Here is a 12,684-nt window from a genome sequence, read left to right on the forward strand (position 1 = left end):
AACCGGCAGTATCCCACCACTAATTCTAACCTAGACAAACTAGGGATAATTTTTTTCTTGCATATGATTTTGCACCAGAAGCCTGGGAAACTGTCCCTTGTCAGTAAACAGGAGTGCTGATTTATTACTAGCTTTTCAAATACGTAGGAGCTGAGGACTTGGCAGCACAAGGAAACAGTAGCTAATTATCAGCCATCAACACACAAATCAACCAATAGAAAGGGACCACATAAATATGAAGCATAGAATAGCCCAAAACACAAACTCTGTAGAGAGAAGTTCCCTGAGGATAGGCATGAGTCCGAAATTGTGGAAGACTAAACCTCTGGTCCCGATGACCTACCCAGATTGGATCTTACAACATTGTCCTGGGACATGTATATTTGCTTTCATTTGTCATATTTTTTCTTGCTTTGAGAAAAATGTTCCTTGAAAACCAACCGAGTAGTATATGAAGTTAATTCTGGCTAGATTTTCCAGAAGGAGATAGAAAAGAAAACCTGGTCTCGACAATCTAACTTGTTGTGAAGGACCAGATGCTTTGAATAGAAGCTGGACTGGATTGAGCCAAAACATTACATCATGTACCATCCTCTTCCTCATAGTGGCCAGCTCAGGGTTTTCAGGAAGTTTATAAGTAGAGCTCAAAGACATTCTGTATTGTGGTTGCTTCTGGTTTCATTTCGTCATAAGTAAGAAAATACAGTATTGGTTTGTCATGATACTCTCCCCAGAAATGTGCCTAATTCCATTTGACAGGACCTGAGACAATAGGCATCACAATTCCATTAGCAATCACACTGTGATTTATAAAAATTATAAAAAATTAAAATTCTTCTGTCCTGAATTGATTGTCTCCCAGAAAGGAACCATAAATTTTATTCTGTTGTAGAAAGTTAGCACCCACCCTTCTAGAAAAATGAAATATTCTAGAAAATATTAAAAAGGCAGAATATTTCCCCTAAAAGAGCAATAGAATCTTAAGGGACATAGAAACTCAGCTCTAGCAGATATTTTGGTGCCAGCTGATCTACAAGACAAAAGACCTTCAGCTCCAGGGTGATATGATTAGCTCTCACTCAAGATCCAAACCAGGACAAAGCCATTAAGCCATAATAGGAATTGCCCAAAGCCCCTTCATTACATCACCAGCAAGATTCAACCAAGCCTGGGACTCAAGACAACCTACAAAGTTACCCCTGCATGGGAGCCTGACAACCAAGGAGAATTTTTTTTTTCAGGAACAGGAAGCAAGTTCAAAGCCCAAGAGAGGATATAAATCTCTCTCTCTCACACCCATGTGCTTGATTGCCCAGGACCTCAAACCACGTGGTCCTGTCCACCATTAAACCATTTTTCCAATCCGCCTCCATGTTTCCAGTGTCTTTCTTCCCACTTGGAACCAAACCCAGATGGACATTTCTTCCAACACTATCTACTCTTTCCCAACTGGACAGAATTTTATGAAGTAATATCTTCCCTCCCAACCTCAATTTTTTGTAATGTTTTAATTACAGAAGAGAAATGAATAGAATAGAGTAGAGTAGAGTAGAGTAGAGTAAAATAGAGTAGAGTAGAATAGAATAGAATAGAATAGAATAGAATAGAATAGAAAAACAGAGTTGGAAGGGACCTTGGAGGTCTTCTAGTCCAACCTCCTGCTCAGGCAGAAAACTCTATACCATTTTGGTTGTCCAATCTCAGTGTCTAAAAAACTTCCAGTTTTAAGATCTCCAACACTGTGATATTTTTGCTTGCCCCTTCTTGCATGTTTTCCAGCTTTATAATATCCTTTTGAGGCCGGTTAGCATCATGAGGCAGTTGCGCCTATAAGCATCATAGGCATCATTCCCAATTTCTCTGACTAAACATTTGTAGAAAGAATTTCTGCAAGAACTTCAGTTCCTTTTGTAACAAACCATAACTTTGACTTCTTCCTTCTTCACAGTTACCATTTAGTAGGCCTGATTTATGAATTATTTTTAATATTGGATTGTTTAACCGTGGGATGGTGACTAACGTAGCTGAGCTTGAGCAACACAGTAAGTCATCAATCGTCGTATCAGCTAGGTTTACATATTCTGCTAAGACAGAACAAAGTGAATCATTATATTTTTTATTTATTTATTTTATTTTTATTTTATTTATTTGTCAAAAACATATTAGGTAATATATATAAGTATAAGCATGGATTGGATACATAAAATAGATACAAATAGAGGAAACATTAGGACAGGGACGGTAGGCACGCCCCTTACAGACCTCTTAGGAATGGGGTGAGGTCAACAGTAGACAGTCTAAAGTTAAAATTTTGGGGGTTTTGGGATGAAACCATAGAGTCAGGTAGTGCATTCCAGGCATTGATCACTCTGTTGCTGAAGTCGTATTTTCTGCAATCGAGTTTGGAGCGGTTCACTTTAAGTTTGTATCTATTGTGTGCTCGCGTATTGTTGTGTATTGTAAAAATGCTTTTAAAAGATTAAAAAAAGGCTCTGATGATCACAGCTGTGCCGCGCGATCATCAGAGCCTTTTTTTTACTTTTTTAAAGCATTTTTTTACAACCTATTCGGCGAATAGGTTGTAAAAAAATGCTTTTAAAAGGTAAAAAAAAAAAGGCTCTGAAGATCACATGCCACAGCTGATCACACCCCCCCCCCCGCCCCGCACTGTTCTACTTACCCCATGCCTCCTTTTGGTGTGCACTGCGCGCTCGCACCTCGCATTTGGTGCATGGTGTGCAGTGTGCATGCACGTGCGCAGCACACATTTGGCACACAGCACACATGCACAGCCAGTGAACCATTAGCAAACCAGTTCAGATTTCACCACTGAGCATTAGGTATGTTTACTGGGTGGAGTTGACTATATAAACTCACACGCACACATATAGCTGGATAAAATTATAATAATTAAAATTATTATGGTTCATCGCTCAATCGGCCAGATGTTCAGACTGAATTTGGCATTTTTATCTACCCATCAAGTCCTTCCCAAGGACCTGGGATAGGCAGATCTTGATGTTTTATGGTGTGAGAGGTATCATCACAGGATGTAAGCTGTTCAAAGTAATGCTGCCTTTTGTAATTGACCAATGGTGATTTTGTTAATGGTATTCAAGAGTGCTCCACTTTTTTTAAGATTACACCCAAGTTGCCATTAGTATTGGTACTATCTTTCCTTTCTTTTACTACAATCTACTTCTATTTGCAGTAGGATTCTCATCAGCTTACTTACAGTAGGAAGATAAATAATAACACAAGAATTAAATTCAATTAATAAATCCAGGAAAAATCAGAACATCATACAAGAAGACATCAATAATCAGGAGGGTACTGTTCATAACTATGCCTGGGCCAAGACTCCCTGAAAAGCCATGTTTTCATGGCATTCCTAAAAACTAGCTAGAGGGCCATCTGATTTGGAGGGTACACTGGTCCAAAGGAAGAGATTCCAACTAGAAAGTTTCATCCTTTTGGTTCCTTAAGATGACAGTCTTGGAGAATGGTCATTCCTCCAGATCTTATTAGAAGGGCAGAAACCACTGAGAGAAGGTGGTCCTGAAGATACTCAGTGATTTTGTAGCTTCATCTTTCTTTACAGAATTGTGAAAATTATTTGCAGAATATTCTGGTGACCAAAAGAAGAGGGGGGGAAATCCCATGATCAAAAGTGGCTTAAGAGTGGTTGTGGAACTTCCCAGTTGTTATGTGTAACAAATGCTTTTTTGAATAGTGATTCCCGTGACAAAAGAGGAAGAAGGTTTGGTACATTATGCCTTAATATTTTTCTTTTCCTAGACCTAGTGGGTGTGAAGACACTTGCTGAAAGTCACTGGCCTTCCCACATCCTCTTGCTTGTTTCTGTGGTAATTAAATATGTCATGCCTCCATAGATCACCAGAAAAGCAAAAATGACATTTTAATAAATGTAGAAACTTTGGCCCATTATTTGATTTGTAGAGACAAATAAAATATCAATCAAAATTGTGATATTAAGTACAAATACATATAAAGCCAAAATTAAAAAGATAGCAACAGGCAATAAATGCTGTCTCTGCAAAGAAGCTGAAGAAACAGTAGCAAAGTAACACTAGTTAAGCAAGAAGATCACACAGACTAACTACAAACAATGAACAACAAGTAGCAACAATGGCACATTGGAAGATCTGCAAGAAATACCATTTGTCTGCAAGCAAGAACTGCTGGGACTACAAAATAGACAAAGTAATAGAAAATGAAGATAAGGTGCTCTGGGACTTTAGAATTCAAATAGATAAATTATTGAAAGAGTATCTAGATTAAAAGCAAGAGAAAAGTTGGAAAAAGTAGATCATATTTGCCAATGGTTTCCCTATGCACAATTAGTAGAAAGATTAAAACTGGATACGTTTTGGATTTGTTTCTATTTGGAGACTACTTTTTGCTTGAGAAAGATAAAAAGAAAATTTTTATTTTATTTGAAATGATGATTAGGTTTGTTATCATTATAGAAATATTGTATATGTTTATTGTTATTAGACATGTATGTTTATATTTGTGTATGTTTAGTCTAACATTTAGAATAAGACATTACTTTATTATATAGTTTTAGTATTATTTTGATAGTTTAATTCGTATATTTTTATATTAGGTTTTGGTGTTTTGTTTTAACTGAGAATGTTATCTTATTATATATTTGTATGTTTAACGAAGAAAGTCAGGTCACACTTTTTGTTTTTTTCTCCATATTTTTTTATTTTATTATCACTTTTAATTTCTATTTTCCCTTGATCTCCCCCTTCCCAACCTCTTTTTTTTTGTTATTTTGTGTTTTATTTCTTTTTGAAACTTAATAAAGTTGGTTTTAAAAAGAGTGTTTCCACATTTCCCATACAGTTATAATTTTATTAGGCTATCCAATCTATCTATATCTATATATCTAATGAGCTCAATTCTTCAGAACTATTTAAGTAAAATTATTAATTAAAAAAAAGTGGTAATGGAGAAGGAAAATGGATGGTATTGGATATGGGGATTTGCCTTTGGCTGCTATTGTAATATAAAACATCTGAGGATGTAAATGAAATTCACATTAGATTCTATTTCTGGGCTGTGCAGTCTGTGTGAAAGAGGTGCTTTGCACATAAGTTTGAAAGCATTAATTTGGAAGGGTTTGTGTAGTTGATGTGAATGTTGTTCCTAGCTTTCTTTATGTGTGAGCAGCCATAGTATTGACTATGCTTCCAAACACATGCACTGTGTGCTTTGGAAAATAGATTGATCCCTTCCTCTTTTTGGCAGCCCCTCAAATATTGGAACACACTGCTATTGTGTCACTCTAGTCCTTCTTTTCACTAGACAATTCCTGCAACTCTTCTTCATTATATTTTAGCCTCCAGCATCCTAATCACCTTTGTTGTTGTTCTCTACACTCTTTCCAGAGTTTCAACATCTTTTTTATATTGTGATGACTAAAACTGGATGCAGTATTCAAATGTGGTCTTATCAAGGTATTATACAGGGGCACTAACACTTCACATGATCTTAATTTTATCCCATTTTTAATGCAGCCTAGGAATCCATTGGCTTTTGTTGGTAGCTGCAGCACACTGCTGGCTCGTATTTAAGTGATTGTCCATTAGGAGTCCAAGATCCCTCTCACAGTTACTGCTATTGAACCAGGTTTCACCTACTCTATACCGGTACATTTGGTTTTTTCTTGCCTAAGTGTAAAACCTTACTTTTCTCACCATTGAATTTCATTTTGTTAGCTAGAGCCCAGTGTTCAAGTCTGTCGACATTCTTCTGGCTCCTAACCTTGTCTTCTGGGGTGTTGGCTATTCCTAGTCCTACGAGCTTAATATCATCTGCAAATTTGATGAGTTCCCTTTCTATTCCCTCATCTAAATCATTAACTCTTTGTATAAATGGGGAAAGACACCTTCAGCACAATGTGATTGCGCCCCCTCCCCCCGATAGACTATCCAACATATAGTGAGGGAATGCTCTAACAGAAGGTATCCAGGAGGTTTTAGGGACTTCCTCTGCGTAACAACAACAGCTACTGACTGGATCTCCAAACTCGACATTAAACTCTGAAATGTTATTTCTGTTTTCCTCTTAGGTTTTCTTACTGCTTTTTTTTAAAAAATTGTTTTAATTGTTTTAACCTGTAAAAATGAAGTGTTTTAATATTGTGTGTGACCAGTCATACGCTAAATAAATAAATAAATCTAAATCATTTACGAAGCTATTGAAGAGTACTGGGCAAGCCAGAACCTTGGGGTATCCCACTGCTTACTTTCCTCCATGTAGATGTAATGTAATGTAATAAGTCCATTAAGGACTTATTAAAGACTCTATTAAGTTATATAGGCCATCCAGGGACATGGTTGCTTTAATGCTTCAAGGAGATACGTTTTTCTCATTTGAATGCTTTGCACAGCTCTACATTATACCCTTTGTGCAGAACATCTCAGATTGCAGCCAGGATTCTGTCAGGCAACTGCAAACGATGATGCAAATAAAGTATCCAGTTGTAGCTCAGAACTACAACTAAGGCAAAATACATAGGATACTTACAAATAAAAACAGAGAATGTTTTTAAGGATACAAGAAAGCCAAAAATAATTTTAGAAGAAAAGTTTTTCTTAAATAGAAAGAATAGAAAGACAAGAGAAGCTGTACTCTCAGAAAATTAATTTGCAGCCTCTAGAAGTATAAACCATCTTTGTCAAAGGCAGGATCCCACAACTGAACTCCTAAATTTGTCCCATAATTACTGTGGCTTAGAAATCAGTAAAGAATGTTAGTGTCTAATAAATGTCTTCTCAAGCTTCTCATTGGTTATTTAGTGAACTTCCTTTGAATTTGATAAAATGCAACTTCCTGCCAAAGTGTTGGAAAAGTCACCAAGCACCCTCTGGAAACCTTCAGAATCCTTTAAGTACTTTTTAAAAAACTATATCTTCTTCTGTAGGTGTTTCCTCATTCTTCCAGTGTTGTACAAATACAATTCTTGCTGCTGTCAAGACATGTAATATCAAATATACATTCCCTTTATCACATTTTTCTGGTATTATGCCTAACAGAAATAGTTCTGGCTTATAGTCTAGGTTGGGACCCCTTTTAAGCTTTAGAGTTGGCCAATCACTCACCCGGTAACAATACTCTATTCAATCACCGCTCCTGCACAAATCTTAGTCCGGTTACCCAGCTTGCAGCAGTTGTTTCAATGGCCCCCGCCCCTGGATCAAAGAATTGCCTCCGACCCTTCGAGGAACTTGCCTGTTACCCTTGGTCTTCTGAGGTGCCTACCTTTCTTCCCCATCCCTCCAAGACAGTTCTGGTCTGAAGACACCCCCCCACCCCCGACAGCAGTTTGTCTGGCTGGGTTTTCACAAAGCTCTTTGGAGCTTTGCTATTTCCCAGCCAGTATTGCTGCGATACTTCCGGTTCTCCTGGCTTATAGTCTATATTTATTTATTTATTTATTTATTTATTTATTTATTTATTTATTTATTTATTTATTTATTTATTTATTTATTTATTTATTTATTTATTTATTTATTTATTTATTTTATTTTTAAATTTGTATACTGCCCTTCTCCCTGAGGACTCAGGGCGGTGAACAGCCAAGTAAAAACATAAACTACAAACATTAAAATACAATTAAAAAGATATATATATAAATTTGGCCCCATGATTAAAAACAACAACAGACAATTAAAAACATTTTAAAAAGTGTTAGGCCAGCCCGGCTTGCTGGAAAAAGAAGGTTTTAAAGGCACGGCGGAAGGCACCGAGGTCTTGGATTCTCCTTATCTCTGGGGGCAGCTGATTCCAGAGGGTAGGTGCCCCCACAGAGAAGGCCTTCCCCTGGGGGTCACCAGCCTACATTGTTTGGCTGATGGCACCCTGAGGAGGCCCTCTCTGTGGGAGTGCACAGGTCGATGGGAGGCCGTCAGTAGCAGCAGGCGGTCTCGAATATATGCTATCTTATCTTTTAAAATTACAGAAATGGACTAACTAATGGACTAACACTGAAGATAAAAGAAAAGAAGACACAGAGTATTTTCAAATATGGGACTTGTTTTATCAATGGTTAGATAACAGAGGTAGAAATTAGGATTCTAAAAAGTATTATTATATACGCAAACTGACTCAGACAGTACACTGTTCACTAAGCCCTTATTGTATGTAAAGAGAAAATGTATAAACAAATTAAAAAATATATTTTTAGGTACTTGGGATAGATAATTTTAATAGGTCTACCAACCTTGAAATAGCCCAGGGTCTACATAATCTGCAGTTTGATGTTATACTGATTTATCCACCCTGTCTACTCTGATATAAAGGTCAGATCTATTATGTGTCCTAATTCATTTGCTGGAGTGTCAATTTCTCTTGACAATTCAATGGTTGCCACAGAAGCTCTGAACTCATGAATTACATCAGGCTCCTTCCTTGCAATATCAGTCACAAGATTATACCAAGAGTTGATGGAGGGCCACTGCAGGGGAGGTAGGTAGTTGGTAATCAACAGTAGTCCTAGAGGACTTCCGGTTTGGCATCACGGTGAGACAGTCAGGGAAATAGCAGGCTCTGATGAGCCCCGCAAAAACCTCGAACTGCCGCCGATGGGTCTTCGGACCAGAACCGTCCTGCAGGATGGGGAAAAGGAGGGGCACCTCGGACGACCAAGAGGAACAGGCAAGTTCCTCAGAGGTCAGAGGAAACACTCTGTGAGTCAGCGGCGGGGGGCAGCAGCCATGATGGCTGCCACAAAGCTGGGACAACTGGGCAAGAAATGTGCTGGAGGAAAGTGGATAGAAATGGAGCTCTTTGAAGCCGGGTGAGTGACAACCAACCCAGGCTAGAACAACGCTTAGAGCAAAATTAACATCTATAAGATCCCTAGCTATAAAATAGCGGCTGATAACAAAGGGGCTGAAAGTTTAAAATGTTACCTTAAAGAAACAAAGACCCGATAAACAACTAAGCTTTGAATAGAACTAAAGGAATTAAATATTGAGATATGGGACAAAGACTGGATATTTTAAAATTGGAATTGGATTTTTTTTTTTAAAAAAGAAGATTGGATACTTTTAAAATTAAAGAAGAAATAAATTGGATTGTTACATAATAGCACAAAATGGATACTTGCATGACTAATGGAAAATGTGGATTGTAGAGGGACATCTTCTGGTTCAAAAAGGAACTTTGTAATTGTTTTCTGCTATGGGAAATTTTGAGTTCTACAGATAAAAGTCGTGGGATCTTGCGTAGGAGGGTTTTTTCCCTGTCTGCAGGCAGCTTGACTTTTGTGAAAAGAAAAGGAAATTATAATGGAACTCCTATAGTTGAAACAATAATAACTTAAAAAATTGGCGCAGGAATAAAAGAAGGACTAAGTGCAGGCCCAAGAGAAGATTTGATATATATCATATCTGGAATAAAAATAACAAAAAGATATAATATGATTTATGGAGGACAAAATTGAAAACTTTGAAAATGGAAGGAAATATATGTTTGCAGGAGAGGAGTTGAAGAAATAAGATAAACACGACTGAAAAAAGAAAAAAGAAGATTGAAACAATGTGATTAAAAATAAAACAATGAACAGGTGGATTGTAATAATAAAAAGGAGGTTTTTACAGAAATTAAGAATGTTAAAAGGAATTTATAAACATATTTAAAGGTATGTTTGAAGCAAGAATTATGTGTTAATGTTAAATTGGTATGAAAAAGGATAAAGATAAATATGGTTAATTTAAAATGTTAAAAGGAATTTATAAATATATTTAAAGGTATATTTTAAGCAAGAACCATGTCTCAATGTTAAATTGTTATGAAAAAAGGATAAGGATAAATATGATTAACTGAAAATAAGCAATGGATAGATGGATAGAAACAACAAAGAAAGGATTAAGTAGGGATAGTTAAACCAACTATGATTATGCTGTGTTTAACAGTCAAAAAATAAAAATAGATATGCTGTGTAACAGCCAGAAAACAAAAATGACTATGCTGTGTTTAACAGCCAAACAAAATGGATATGCTGTGTAACAGCCAAAACATAAAAGGCAGTGGTGGGTTCCTCACGGTTCCGCCCGGTTCCGCCGAGCCGGTAGCGGTGACGATATGATGTCACCGAACCGGTTCTGTCCCCCCGCCCCCTGCCCCCCCACCCACCCCCACCTACCCCCCGTGTTATTCTTACCTTTTATTTGGCCCCACCCCCAATCTATTGCTGCCTCCTGAGTCTCAGCTGATGGCTAGAGGGAAAAAACTGTTTAAACTCTTGCTGCGGGGCTTCAAAGAGCCGCCCTACAGCTGATCAGTGTTAAAAGAAAACAAATGAGTAGACCGGTGCCTGCAAAAATAAATGGGTAGACCAGTGTCTCAACAGCCAAACAAAAATGGCTATGTTGTGTAACGCTAAAAAACAAAAATGAGTATGCTGTGTTTAACAGCCAAAAATAAAATGCTTATGCTGTGTTTAACAGCCAGGAAATAAAAAGGATTGGTTTAACAACAAAGCTGAAGATAAAGATGTTGGGTTTTATAGCAAAATAAAATGAGGCGGGATAGCCAAATAAGGAGGAGTATGTTGAGATTAATAGTTAAAATGAAATGAATGTTAGGTTTAATAACAGAAATAAAGACTATAAATGTTGAGTTCATTAATAAAAATAAAATGATTATGTTGGAATTAATTATGAATGTTTATAATAATAGTGATGATTTATATTGTTAAAATATATCCATCTAAGCAAATGAAAGAGAAAAATGGAATTATAATTGGTTAGGATTTAAGATTTAAGTAATGGGTTTTTGGGGATAATGGCATAGTTAAATAGATAAAATTGAGGGAAATAACTGAGTAAAATATTAAGTTGTGTTAATCAAAAATTAAGATTTGTTAGTGATTTGTATTAATTTGTGACCGGATCAAAAGCTTTGTTTTGAAAAAATGTGTTTTATGTTTATATTTTAAAAAAATAATAAAAAACTTTAAAAAAAAATCCAATTTCCTGCATAGATATTGCTTCTCACTACTAGAACAGTTTTCTTTGTCATTAAAATTCTATAAGTAATCACAGCTGCTGTTCCTCCTTGACTTGTCCTTAGCACTGTGGCTACTGCAGGCCCTGAAATCTTGCTGATAAATAGTAAGGAAAGTGCTAAATTATAGTAATCTTAAGCAATTTGGAGAAGCAGGATGTGGAATTTTATATTATGCATAAATTACTTTTCCACTCTAATTCAGATGCACAACTTCCCCAATAGAAACACTTGATGGATATAATTTGATTACATGTATAGTGCTTATTGATGTTTGTTTCACATGTATATTAGATTTGTGCTGCTGCCATACACAGAAGAAGAGATATATATCTTGGGGCAAAATGAACTCTTAGCAGCACAGGAGGAAAGATTACCTCCTCTCCACACAATGGAGATGGTGCTTTTCTTGATTGAATTTGTGATAGAAAGTTAAAAGAAAGACTTGCATTATTTGATATAATCATTGGTACTTTCCTCGCCCTAAGTTCTCAGAAACTGAGCCTTTTAAAGTGAAGTGAAGTAAAGTGAAGGGAGTTTTAAGAATTGCCCACTAAAAGAGTTTTACTGACAAACCTGGATGTAGGTCATGGTTTGCAAAATATTATATGCACTGAGCCGTAAGCGGCCGTGGTGGCAGCCACAAACCATTTGAGCTTTGGGGATATCTGAGTAACAACTGGCTTGAGGGCCTTCCGTGCTGCTGGGTTATTTCCACCCATCCTCAAGTTGGCCCCGAATTACACCAACATGACATTTGTGGCTCTAATTGCCTTCCCTGCATTGCCTGTATGGCACTCTATTCCATTCCACTGCATAACTTCTCAGGATGTAAAAAGAGATGGTGGGAGATTTGGAAATTCCCCTATCGCTTAATGGTCAGAGTAAGAAACTTAGAAAAGACTTTGCCCCTTATGGATCAAGCAGATAAAAGTGATGGTGGGATGTTTGTACTTTCAGACTTGCAAGGTTTTGTTAATGTAACTTTACAATAGAATAGCTCATCTATTATTGCTTCCTGTCTGGTCTATTTGGGAAGGCTGATATCAATTTTGCAGACTTGATAGTACAAATCTCTCACCATCTCTTTTACAGCCTGAGAAGTGGGGGGTAGGGGAGGGTTTCCTTCTGAGATTCTTTATCCATTATGTAATTGCAGGCTATGCCTTCTCTCCCTGTAATCAGATCTTATCTGATCATTCCCCAGGCAGCATCTTTCTCTCCCCTCCCCAGGTCTCCCAAGGTCCCTTCCAACTCTGTTACTGTAACTGCAACAAACCATTACAGGCAGAGGGTGCAGTCTGAAATGAGGTTATTTTCCCACCCACCTCCTCCTAATTACTAGCCTGTTTCTAACATAAATCAGTGAAAGGCAACAGCTTTTAAAGCCTCAATGGATGGTGTCCATTTAAGGATGGAAATAGAAGTTATAACCCTGACACAGATATACCTGTTTCACTCTGAGATTTTTGCATTGTGGTTAAGTGCAAATGGGGAAAAGCTCTAAGCCAAAGAGAGAGTGATTTTCATGTACTTGAAAGCACTCTGTATTTTCAGTGATTCTTCAGGTTTCACTCATCTTTGTGAACATTCAGTGTAAGAACTATTGAATGCTGCTGGAGGAGTAAACTCTAGGTT

The sequence above is a fragment of the Pituophis catenifer genome, unplaced genomic scaffold, assembly GCF_029215685.1.
Source record: "Pituophis catenifer annectens isolate HBS135680 unplaced genomic scaffold, rPitCat1.0.hap2 SCAF_2, whole genome shotgun sequence".
In the NCBI taxonomy this organism is placed as follows: domain Eukaryota; kingdom Metazoa; phylum Chordata; class Lepidosauria; order Squamata; family Colubridae; genus Pituophis; species Pituophis catenifer.